The sequence below is a fragment of the Spodoptera frugiperda genome, chromosome 7 (assembly GCF_023101765.2).
Source record: "Spodoptera frugiperda isolate SF20-4 chromosome 7, AGI-APGP_CSIRO_Sfru_2.0, whole genome shotgun sequence".
Lineage (NCBI taxonomy): Eukaryota > Metazoa > Arthropoda > Insecta > Lepidoptera > Noctuidae > Spodoptera > Spodoptera frugiperda.
The window spans coordinates 11,112,130-11,125,682 of record NC_064218.1 but is presented as its reverse complement, the minus strand read 5'-3'; positions in this window follow the sequence as shown (position 1 = coordinate 11,125,682).

Below are 13,553 nucleotides of genomic sequence, written 5' to 3'. Positions count from 1 at the left end.
TTTTTTGCTATTTGTGTTTTAAATTCCATGTAAGTAATAGGGGATGAGCTTATCGCCATATACTAGGCACAATTTCCAGTCTCCGGTCTGACACTCCCTCTCGCCTCACCCAAGGCTAGAAATCATTGGATGATTTTCACCCAATAAAAAAAAGTCTCCACGTTACTACTGAGAAATATTTTGAAAAGCTGAAACGCAGTAATACTTTAGTTCGACGCAGGAATCGACACCTCTACCCCTTGCCTAGCAGTCGCCCAACAAGGCAGGCAATGCGATCTTCTGTCTACCTGTACATCTAAACGTATTGAAATACAAATGAGCGAGTGTAGGAACCACCATTAGTGGTCCTGACCTATTCAGTAGTCCATATTCATTAGTGAATAATTAACTATATTTAAGTACCGGAATAGTGCTTAGTAGAGCGTCTTGAGAAATGGTTTTTCCAAAGTACTAAGTAGTTGGATATTTATTGGCATTGGATGTGCGATTACTTGAACACTGTCATGCCCCATTAGAGGGAGCCGCGTTATGTTTTTATCGGATACAATGTAGCTAGGTTCAACGTTATTTTAGGTTTTTCTTTCATCTAAGAGTTTTATAGAAGAGTCTGAGTGTGTACTAAATGAAAGGAACTATTATTTTTTTCGTCTGTATATTTGAGAAAACAAAATATGTTGTATAGTATACTGACCCGTACTTTTCTAGCAATGCACAATCCAAAATAATTTTTGATAGCAATAGATGAATACTAAATAAAAGCGTGTAATAATTCACTAGATAGGTTTTTTTGTGGAAATGTAGAAATAGGACACGTCATTAAAACGCTACTGACGGTAGTACCTGTTCGGTTTTACATAAGGTACTATCGACTTACTCATTGGTGAACTGGTAACTCAATTTTGAAAGGATATATCTCTACAGAGCGAGATGTTTTGGCGTGTTTCAGAGTTTTAATAGAGATCCAGGCACCAAATCCTGTTTTATTTCTGATGGACTGTGGTAATTATTTTTCCAAACTAACATTCTTTATTAATGTCTAAAGTAGGAGAGTATACCCGGGCGTGCGGCGCGTCGTAAATAGCAATCAGACTACCACAGATGGGGCCCAGTAGCGCTGACGCCTGATCCGGAGCTGCAGACTACCTAGCTGCCTTACCGGGGCTTCGGCTCGAAAATCAGGAGTAGAAACGAGGTGGTTTTTAGTCAGTGAGAGTCTGACACACCCTGTCGCCTCGCCCAAGACAGGAGAAATCATTGGATGATTTTCCTCCTTAAAAAAGCCAATCATAGAATAACACAAGAGTTTTATATTCGGATAATACGAATGAAAGCAGCAATGCCAGTAAAATAATAAATAAACCTTAACTGAGTACCGAAACAATAGGTCGACAGTACTTCATAGTTTTACATTTGTTTGATGTGCACCGTGGAGCGGCGAGCGGCGAGTGTGTCGCATTGATTACTCGGTCATATCTCGGTTTGTGCTGCCGATAAACCAGGGCTCAATGTAAAATGGGAACACCTCATAGTCACACCAAATACCTATATAATACTTCAGTGGACTTTCAACTTTACAGCTTTTGGAATAAAGTTCGAAATTGGTTGGAGGAAGGCAGACTTCAATTCAATTGGTTGATGTGTTGTCTGTATTTTTATGTGTACACATTTAATAGGTTGCTATCAAGATTTTATTGTTGTATCGACAGTCATTTTGATAGATTTGTTTATTGTCTTCACTGTACTAGATCTCGATACATGTCGCATTTGAAGCCGCTCGACAACGATGCAGTTTTTTTAATAAACATAACATAAAAATCCTTAACACAAGACTGCCTCGTTGATCGCGTGGTTGCAAGTGCGAAAACAAGGGATCTCTGGGCTGGGCTTTTTTCGGTTTTTCGAAAATTTCTCAGTATTAGCACGCAGACTGGCCTTGTGCCCAGTATATGGCAATATGCTCATCCCCAATTACATGGGACTTGTAACACAAATGGTGAAAAGTGTGCATTGTATAGCGTATAGCATATTACATACTTGTATAGCGGCATTACGTGCCATGTCGTAAGATAAGGCGTGACATTTAAAAAAAACGTTGCATATAATATATGAACACAAGAAGAGGGTAAAAACGAGCTCAACCATCAAAGAAACAGCGTGCCGCACTCATTAAAGGCTGCAAAGCTGGTACATAACTCATTGTGTCGACAATGGTCTGCTCAGCACGTAATTGTGGAGCGGCCACCGACTAATTATTGTACCGCGACTTTACACCCAACGTAAATATTTATGGCAACTGGTTTGCTGGAAGTTGTTGATTGTCAAAGTCAAAGTCAACGCATTTATTTCAATTAATCCTTAATTAGGCACTTTTGAAACGTCAAATAGTATTGTCCCTCAGTCAGTCTGACCGTCAGTGAAGCTAGGTGCTTGTTCCGAAGTGTAGCTTCATGGAGTCAGATCGGATTGAGTCTGTTTTTAGGCTATAAATTCAAATTAAAAAACTTAAATCCATTACGGATTTAATTTTAAAATAATACAAGCAAAAAGCCTTCTTGATTGAGAGCACAAGTTATTAGTTGAGTTGTTTCAAAAGATACATAGAAATTTTGTGCATAATAAATATTATATTTGGCAGTTTTGATATTTTAACAGTTAAACAGCTCATAATTGCAGGGGAGAAATATGTTTTTGCACACTTAAAAATTAAAGTTATAACTATATTTTCATCAAGCAAAGGAACATTTTTGTTATAGGTATGCACAAATTTTTCTTAGCTTGACACACAAATCTATCTTTAAAAACATTCAAGCAATCATAACACAACCATCGCTCCCACATTTTACCCAATAAACCTACTGTAACAAAGTGACCCACGCACGTACAAGTGACGTCACGAATTAAAACTCAGCAAGAGGTGATAAAGTACATTTTAATACGGGCTCAAATGAGACGGGACGGAATTTTGTTTGTTTTTGTTTTTAACTTTCGTATGAAGCTGTTGAGTTGCAAATTTTGAAAATTTCCCCTGAACTGAACGTGTTGAACGGAGTTTAGAGAAACATATTGTGTTAAATTAAATGTTAGAATGTGGAAAATAAAGGATTGTACGAGTAACGTGACGGATAACTTGACAATGCCAATTAGTTTGAGATTAGGGATGCTTTTCAGCTAGAGATGTGCTATGTAGCTATGCTACGAAGATGTAATAGATGTGAAAATGTAGCTGCGCGAGGAAAATGTACAGCTCGAATATGTGATGTATCGATAGTTGGGAAGCCATCTTTGGGTACTCATCCATAGCAAGCATCCGCCAGTGAAATAGCAACATAGCATAGCGCATCTGTGGTAGAAAACCACTGTAATTGCATTTTTAAGTCTTTGTCTCCAAACGCTTTTCCAGCTAGATTTGAGTAAGAAAAGTATTAAAATCGATTTCAAATCTTTACCCTTAAAGATCGACACTTGGAGTAAAAGACGAATCTATGCGAAGAACTTAAGTACCGTACTTAACAAAATATAATAACAATATTTTATTCTGCTTAATGTTTGTTGCTGCGAGTGACAGCTCCTGCCACATTCACCGGGCAAGTTGATTTACTAGATTACTGGCAAACGAGTAAGTTTTCAAATATTGTTATTCCAATATAATTTACGAGGAAACACAAAATATTAGTATTTCGTCACGTTTCTTGTTTGCTCATTTAAAACACCAAAAATACACCAAAAGATTATGAACTTCAAAAGGCGCACTAGTCCAGACTCCCAGTAGACTTGGAAGCACTAGACAAAAACAAAAATAAACGCTTCATTATTAAGTCTAGACTCTTCCTTACTTACTTGCCCCAAACATCTTGTTTCAACTTAAAAAAGTCTTAAATTCCACTCATTCCAAGTTAAAAAACTGCAAGTGTAGAGAGCGCCACCGTCGCTTTACGTCGCCTCGTACGTTTTGCGGTCAAGTGCTCCGCTATTCTTTAGTGTGGAAGTATGTTCTTAAAAGCGGTTTATTTTTAGTTGGGACAATTTATTGTTTAATGTATTAATATTTTAAGCAATGACTGCCTCGTGATTGGTCGCTGATGCGACTGCTGAGCAAACGTTTCCATTTATTGTTTTTATGGTGTTTGTTAAGTAATAGCACGGATATGATGCATATACTTACAGTACTATGCAACATCACGCTTTTTATCCCCGAAGGGGTAGGCATTACGGCACTTAACGCCGCTATACAATGTACACCCACTTTTCACCATGCGTGTTATAAGACCGTATAGTACTAAGTTTTATTCCACATCTACTAAGCTAATGCCTTTATAAGTCCTAGTTCTTGAGACTCTAAACTATAAGAAATGCAAGTATATTGCCACAAAATAATCTAAAAAAATCATTCATACAAAAAGACAAATTCTCACCCAAAGCACTTTGAAATCAATTAATCAAAATCAAATGAACATTTCAACAATGAACACGACGATTTTAATTAGTGTGATGTTTTACTTGACAGATTCGAGTTGGTCTAATTGATCGGTATACAGGTAGAGGGGTATAAACTGACCCGGGTTCCAATAATTGACCTATCGCACAAAAATCAATGAGGATCTATTTTCTTTCGCAATTAAAATTAATTACGGGCACTCGATACCCCTCGCCTGGCGAGGGTTAAAAATCTACAACATTTGCCAACGAAGAATATTTTTTAGCGTGATATTAAATTACGGGTTATTTTTTTAAGGTTGCCTGTTTTGTTTATATTGTTAGTTGAAAATTATAGGACCATAATACGGCTTTTGATAGTAGTAAACTAATCACATGTGTAGTTTATCCCGTAATATTTTGATTGCACGGTTGGTGTAGTTGCTGGGCAACCGGGTGCCGCACAACGTGTAGTGGGTTCATTTGCCGCACGGAGCAACTCTTTGTGTGATCCGCAAATTGTTGTTTCGCGTCTGGGTGTTACATGTGTATGTGAAATTTTATGTTTGTAAACGCACCTACTACACAGGAGAAATAACTAGTGAGCAAACTTTAAAAAAAATGTATAATTATGTTTCACAAGTTGCGTCCTTCTTTCCATTGAGACCAGACCTAGTCCTGAGGACCACAATGTCCTAAATACTATATTTTTGCTCGCAAGTTGTCACAAGTCCTACTTTCAGAACTAATTTAAAGCCTAAAACAAAGGGTTTCGTGTCCTGATTAGGCCAAATGTATGACGTTATCCATTCCTAATACATTAATCGAATATCGGATCATTTATGTACTCACATTTAAAAAAAAAACCTTCTCAAAATATACTACAACTAGTACACTCGCTTTATCACCAAAAAATTCTACTTTCGCAGTGACGAGGCCGCCTTATAGCCCTATATGACCCAATACCCAAATCAAGAGCAGATCCTAATGTATTTATAATGACAACTCTGCTTACTCCCACGCCTTAATAACCATGTAAATAATGGAGAATAAATATACGTCTATAAATATAGTATTAGTTTCTGCCTGAGGGCTTGTCTAAGCTAGGTAGACTATTTTTCTATTTTTCTGGAAGTTTCATTCACATCAACAGCGTATAATATGGCCACTGTTGCGCGGCCAAGGTTTGAGCATTAATAAACACGCTCGCTGAATGCAGGTTGGTGATTTCAAACCTATAATTAGAAATTATAAGCCCATGTTTCCTCACGACATCGTGGGTTCTTCACCTTTGATTGAATGGATAAAGTTTTAATAGATAATGTGCAGTAATATGTACAGTGAGGTCTAAATGTGATCACAGTCAATAGCCCATGACAGTACACCGATGGACTACAAGCCTCCTCTACACAAGTCACAGCTCCCACGCTTGGCAGATAGATTGTAGATCGCAGTTTTAAATATTGAGGTTTATCATTGGGTGCTGCTACCTGGTTTCTGACAAATGTATAGACTCTTACGATACCCGCAGGAAATATGTTATAGAGCTCAAACAACTTTGTCGGGAATACGGGGCACGTGTCACTGAAACCAATCAATCGAATCCCGAATGAAAATATGTTTCTGAAACATCTATAACTCCCAACTAGCCGAACTAAAGCAACCATTCTCCAAAGTATTCAATACAAATTCCAATGTCGTAGATTCATAATTTGTAGTACTACAACACTGGCCACAAATCACCCGGTGTTGCCAGCTTTGAGCTTCGCGAAATATGCCAATATATCCGTCCAAACGATGAATAACTGCGGTGTTACCACACTAAAAAAATAATATTTAGCCTTTTGTAAGTGGCTTTCCATATTTTTTAGTATTAGACTGAATAATATATTTTGTTTGTTTTGGAATGTGATAGAAAAATGGTGTTTCAAGTGTTATCGGTGAACACAGACTGTTTGTTAACATTTTTTGACTAGTAATACGTAGGTATATTGAACGTTCAAAAATATTTATTTGTTATTCTGCTACGAGTACATTAATCATTTTCTTTCTAAAGACTACTACAATTTATCTATTTTCTCTGCATGAAGCAGATATATTTGCTGTCAATTATATTATTAATTTCATGATAAGTCTATCTATTCACATTTCTACCTAAGAACACTACCTATACCCAACGACAATTAAATAACCATTCGTTTAAAAACTGTATAGAAAAACACCGCTGAGTATTATATCCACATACAAAATTCAAGATGCATAAAGACTCCCAACTTCCACCTAGTTGGTAAAGCGCCAAGAGAAAGAATTTAACAACGGAAATTCTTCAATTAAACAGTCAGAAAACTAATTAAAACGCAAGTGATCACCATACAAAACATTCTTCCTTAAATTTAATAGGATTATCTACTGAAACTTTTCCTATAAAGTATAAACCGTTTTATAATCCCTAATGGTTAAAAGGACCAGTCCTTTGATACCGAAAGGACCAAAAGCCACAGAAGACCATAATTGAATCATTAAAACAAATAACTATCAATTTAAACGTTTGAATGTCCTTAATTTCTGTAGAAAACTAGGTCAATTGAATAACTTTGAAAAGTTTTATTCATGATATTAAATTCAGTTCTAAATTCTGGGTGCGTTTTTCAAAGTCATCCAGGATTACACACACTGCAAAAATAGATACTTAACACCTTATTTTTTTGTAAAAGAAAGCTTTTAAAAACCAGTTAGCTCAATATCATAGCTTAATTTAGAAAAATATATCCTTAACCTATATCATCCGATGCCAAAATAGTTCGCTCAAATCGGTCTAGCACTTCCAGTCAAAGTCAAAGCATTTATTTCAATTAATCCTAAATTAGGCACTTTTGAAACATCAAATTGAATTGTCCGTCAGTCTGTATGTCAGTGAAGAGAAGAACGAGCAAGAAACTCCATCGTTACTCTTTTAAAAATTTTTTTTTTTACAATATCTCTAATACATTATTTGATCATTTACCAGCAATCAGAAAAGTAACCACTTCTACTTCATTATTCCAAAAGATTTTTCCAACTACACATTAATAGAAAATGATTTCATTGCATCTACCTTCAACCCTCAATGGCTAGCAGTAGTATCAAAGAGTAATATTTTTAATGGGCACTGCGTAACCATTAATTAGGAAGATGGGAACGGAGCCAATTTATCAATCGGTGGGTTGCGTGGCGCCAAACTGTAGGAAATAGACCGCAGCTGTACTTGTATATGTACTGTGTATATACGTATTATGTACGTACTAGTTTTTGTATATAAAGGGAGTATTATGTACTGAGAGTTATGTGAAATTGATTAGGTTATGTCGGAGTTTATCTAGTGTTTGGGCTAGAAAAGTTGTATGCACATTTTCGAGACAAAATAAAAAAAAATCCTCTTTAAAATATTAGTATACTACCTCTAATAGTCTTAGGATATTGAAACGCTAAGTCTACAAGTCCTTCAAAGTAGTGCCACGTGTAAGGTTTGAACTAGTAAGCCACGTAAATTAGTTCTCCTATACAAAACCTATTTTAGCCTAAATACCGAGCCAATCTTCAATTTAGGTCCTTTAGTACGAAATAAGACTATGTCTACATAGATTACTTAATAGGTAAATTTAAGTGGGTGTGTATTCTACAAGTCCTCTATACTGTTAGAATCAGGTTTAGAATATTGTCAAATAATGATGGAAAGTTTGTTGGTCAAATCATTGGTAATGGCCGCAACGTGCAACTGCCGGACAAGGGTCTCGAAAGTTCGACCACGGGGTTCAAAGTTTACCGAATCTTTTTTCCTTTTCGAGATTTTCTGCATTTATAATGTATGCACGGAGTCTATAATTGTACCCAGACAAAAGGCTTTCCGCCTACGACTTCACCTGGGTAGACATAAAAAAATGTACCGAATAATTCTCAATCCTGTTAAAAAATCGGTTTAAAAAGCTGTACTATAGCTGGGCCAAGACCTCTAGAAAAGATATGAGAATCAATCATCATGCTCACTAAATTTCAAACTCTCTATTTGAGATCGGAAGTCCCTATAAAGTAGGCACACAAAACTCAACTTAGCACTTTTAGGTCTTTTCCAGACAAAATAAAAAAAAATCCTCTTTCAAATATTAGTATACTACCTCTAATAGTCTTAGGTTATTGAAACGCTAACTCTCCAAGTCCTTCGTAGTAGTGCCACGTGTAAGGTTTAAACTACAAGGCACGTAAATTACTTATCCTAGAGAAAATATTTAGCCAAATACCGAGACAACTTCAATTTGGTCCTTTAGTATGAAATAAGACTATGTCTACACAGATTTTGATAGGTAAATTTAAGTGGGTGTGTATTTAACTAGAAGTACTCTATACTGTTAAGTTTGTTGGTCTTCCTCGTTGGTCGAGTGGTCGCAAGTGCGACTGGCGGACAAGAGGTCTCGGGTTCGATTCCCGGGTCGGACAAAATATTACTGGGATTTTTTTGGTTTTTATTATTCTCAGTTGTAGCACGGTGTACACTGTACAGTGTCATTACGTGCCCTAACCTCTGCCTACCCCTTCGGGGATAAAAAAGTGACGTTGTATATTACTACCCTATACTGCTTTTTTCAAAGAGAAGGCGGTAAAGGAGCAGATTGATCACCTGACAGTTAGCAATAGACGTCACCATGGACACCCATGGACAGTTGAGAAGTTACAATTACGTTGCCACTTGCCAGTGCAAGTTATTGCAAACACGACTTTCAAATCATAAATTACAAAAAAAAACCTTTAAAACTCATAACTATAAAACTACAAACGCTTTACAAAACTACGAAGCCTAACTCGATGATATTAAAATATGCAAACCGGCAAGCTCGACATAATGTTGTGAAAACAGTCGCGGTAGAATGGCACAACCCTATCGACGCCATGCAGGTTGCGGCGACCGGCCGCGCGGAAAATTCCTGTAATACGCAAAGCGCGAGCCTGACTTACAGAGCACGCTACTGTGGTACCAAATATACCAATAACCTAGCAGTATTGGTACTCGAAGCACCCAAGCGTGTTTACAGGTTAGATACACATGAATTCGCTTGCGTATTAGTTGGTTTTATCATCTTTAGGAGGTAAACAAAATGTAACTAACACACGTACTTTAGTTAATATAACTTAGAGTTGTCAAAACCTCGTTAATCACAAGTATGAACTAGGTACCCAGTGGATCGAAATAACAGGAACTTGTGCTGCGACCAAATTAATCAACAATGCTAAATCTTAAGTAAGATCATCGCACACATAAACGGTAAAGACAATGCATAACGTTTTTTGTTTTGGAAACAAAACGAAAGTATTGTAAGCACACTATCGGCACGAGGGCTGCTGGCTTACAGCCTTTTTGTATTAGCGTTATAAAATATATCATAAGGCATATGATTTAATGTTAAAAAAATGACAAACTAATTGCTGGGTTGTAGCAGTGCTGTTAGTGTGATATGTCCTTAAGTGATCGGAAAACACATTCATCTCTTCATAGAGTAGAATACAGACAGAACGTGAGATTATGTCATGTTCACATATTCATTAAGCCTTTCACTGCCAACAAAAAACTGTTAAAGGCTATTCCTCCACTAGTGTCGGACAACGTTGTCCGACATGGCGACTATTGTGTTAAAAATACTAACGTTATTTTTTGTCTTCCATCCGAATCTTTACTAACGATCAGGTAACATGTAGGTGACCAGAGAATTGTCGAAGATTCAATTTTAACCGAGCAGAAAAGTAATCACACAACTAAAAGGCAGTCATAAGGAACAGAAACAAAGATCACATTTACATAATTTCACTTAACATAGATGTTTACAAAACATTCGAAAATAGCTCGTGAAGGGAACCAAATGATTACTTAGTACACCATTTCCCTTTGAAGATGTGGTTACCATTACAAAGAGGCATAAACACAGGGATCTAAACGATCCCAGTGGGTTTGCGTCGTCGATCATTCGAGTAACGCCGCGGGGCAACACGCGGCTTGCACGATTTGCTAAAGGTAGTGCCGTTGCTAGTCATGACTCCCGCTCTATGAGGGACGGATTTGAAAAGGGCCTTTTTTGGATTTAGAAACCTTTAGTTATATTTGAGAATTAATTCTTGTATTTATGAACTTGTGTGAAAGAAAAAAAAACAGTTTATTTTAGTTATTGCAGGCAAAACAAGAATATAATTAAAAAAATACTTAACACACCGCAGAAAGGTCACTGCTCAGCTAAATCTATCAACATAATATTTAAATACAGTATCAAACACTACCTATCACATTAACTTGATGAAAATAACAAAAAAAATTGTTCTTGGAAGAAATAGTTCTAATTCAAATTCTAACCGCTAAATCGATTTTGAATAATGAATAGTGACGTGATAGAGAGACTGACTAGAACTCATTGAGAAGATTACCTTTAGGTTTTCACAAAACTAAAAGTTTAAGAAATAAGCTCAAATCTGATAAATAAAAACTACATACCATATGCCAAGTCATTCATAAAAACCAATCTCTATATTACTACAACAGATCCATCTCTCAAAACTTTCCAACCAAACAAACAAACGAACACACAAGTCCGTCCCACGAATTTATGTAAAATCCGCCATTTGCCGCTCAAATGGTTCGGTCTCGGAAATTGTTTCACATTTCGTTTCCGTGCGCAAGGTGCATATTGCAAACGATTGTAAACGCCGACTGCATTACCTGGCGACCTGTGGAAAATCGAATAGTTGACCTCACACCGAGCTATTGATACTTGAAGTGAGATTACTGTTACTATCGCCCGTTTATGTAAGTGTAAGAGCTTGGGGAGATGTTATTTGAGCTGTGTACTAAGTGTTATTAGGTATTTTGTTCGCCTTTAAAGGTCTTAATAACCTATCGGTCGATGGATTTGGCTAAGTAAGTATGGCTAGTTTGATGGGTCGACGTTAGCTATCACTCCTGATGGTAAGTTATGATGCAGCCTATGGAGCACGTCTGCCCATGAGCAACCTATTCACTCGGGCTTTGAAGACACCCAGGTTACACACATCAGGAAACACAGACTCCAGCAAAGAATTCCACTCCTTAGCAGTTCGCATAAGGAAGCTTGAAGTGAAGCGCTTCGGTAGGATATCTACCATGAAGCGATACCTTATGTTATACGAAATGTGTTCATACTAAATTCCATCTCTAGTATAGCCAAGTCAACCGAGTGGCAACATTTTGTAACTTTGGGTGATTTTACTACTATCCCAAACTGTCTGTCAAGTGCAGAGATTATCTAAAAAAGCACGCTTTACTCACGTACATTACACACTGGTGCAGTCATGCCACAATTTATTATTCTAAGTAAGCAGATTACGTACATCGTTAACAGTTAAATCGTTTCTATAAACACACCTAATTACTAAAAACACTAAAAAAACGAGAACCAAAAAGTCCTGTGCTAATTAAAAGCGAATTTGTTCTGAACAAATACTGTAATACATGTAAACGAGGTGCAGTACGGAACCAATTAATTAAATTAAACACGTGCATATCAAACTATCCGAAAGTTCTGAACATCTTCAGACAACTTTCAACTTTATTACGAGACGATGGAGATGAAAATCCTTTGAAAACTTTACAGAACACAGGGTAAATTGAGGTGCTGTCGTGTGACTGAAAATGGACAGCAAAATTAACGAGTATGCAATTAAAGATGTGACAGTGTGTTAAGTACTATAATTATTATATGGTGGACAAGGTTTATAGGGGTCGATCAATTTATTCGTAAAACTTCATCACACGTCACATCAACAGCCTATAAGTGACCACTGCTGACTAAAGGCCTATTCTCTCACGGAGAATGTTTGAGTATTATCGCTTGCTCAATGTGGGTTGGTGATTACAAACTTACAATTAATAGATACCTCATGATAGATACCTAGGTATCTATTAAATTTTATCCCCAAAGGGTTAGGCAGAGGTGCCGCTATACAATGTACACCCACTTTTCACAATTTGTGTTATAAATCCCATGTGATCGGGGGTGAGCCTATTGCCATATCACGCCATCCCGGGAATCGAACCCGAGGCCCCTTGGCCGGCAGTGGCACTTGCGACCACTTGACCATCGAGGCAGTCCATACCATATAACGATAGTCAAAATAGTCTAGCTCCCATAAAACAGTACTGCTGACTAAACTCACTACCTCCATAAACACACCCACACAACGCCTACAACTGGACATCTACGCCTACCCCTTCGTTTAAAATGGGTCGTAATATTGTTATAACTTAACCGTTTACAATCTACATACATATAGGTTTATTTACTACCGTATAAGTCTAATGTAAAAAGAAGCCCGTCAAAGTATTTACATGTGATTTCCATCTTGAAAATCCTTAGTATAACTAGTAGGTACCTTTCTTTTTTGTGAAGGAGTAAATCATCCAATTGCTTCTCCCGCTTTGGGCGAGGCGAGAGGGAGTATTAGACTCCTACTGACCAAAAACCATCCCGTTCTTACTGCTGCTCTTCTAGCCGGAGCCCCAGTAAACCCGCTAGGTTCGCAGCTCCGGATCAGCCCTACTGGTCCCCATTCCCCATATGTGGTGATCTGATGGCTTAAGTACCTGTCTACGATAAAGAACTTGTACTCTTTGCATAGGACAATTAATAATAAATAACAAAAATTATAAAATGTGAACGTACAAAATTCACCTCTGCCTATCCCATAATCATTTTATATAGCAGTACCGCTTATAAAATCCCATTTCTATCGACCAGTAGACGTTTCAACTTAATAATTACGTACCCCTGTTAAATTGACTCGACTTCACTAAACGAATTACAAAATGCTGCCAATAGCCGACCTCCAAGCAAAACAAAGCTTTTAATTAACTTCAAAATGAAAACAGACGCGTAATTAACTCAACTGTTCTGCCTGCCCACTTAAAAATCCATGATTCGATAATAAAAGCCATTAAGAAACATCAAACGATCATCGATTGCAATTAAAAAAAATAACAACAAAAGGAAAAAACGCACAGAACCCAACGAAAAATAAATTAAGCATCGCAAACACGCGCGAACTCAATCGCTAAAATGTTGCCACAATTAAAAATTCAGTCGGAATTCCCC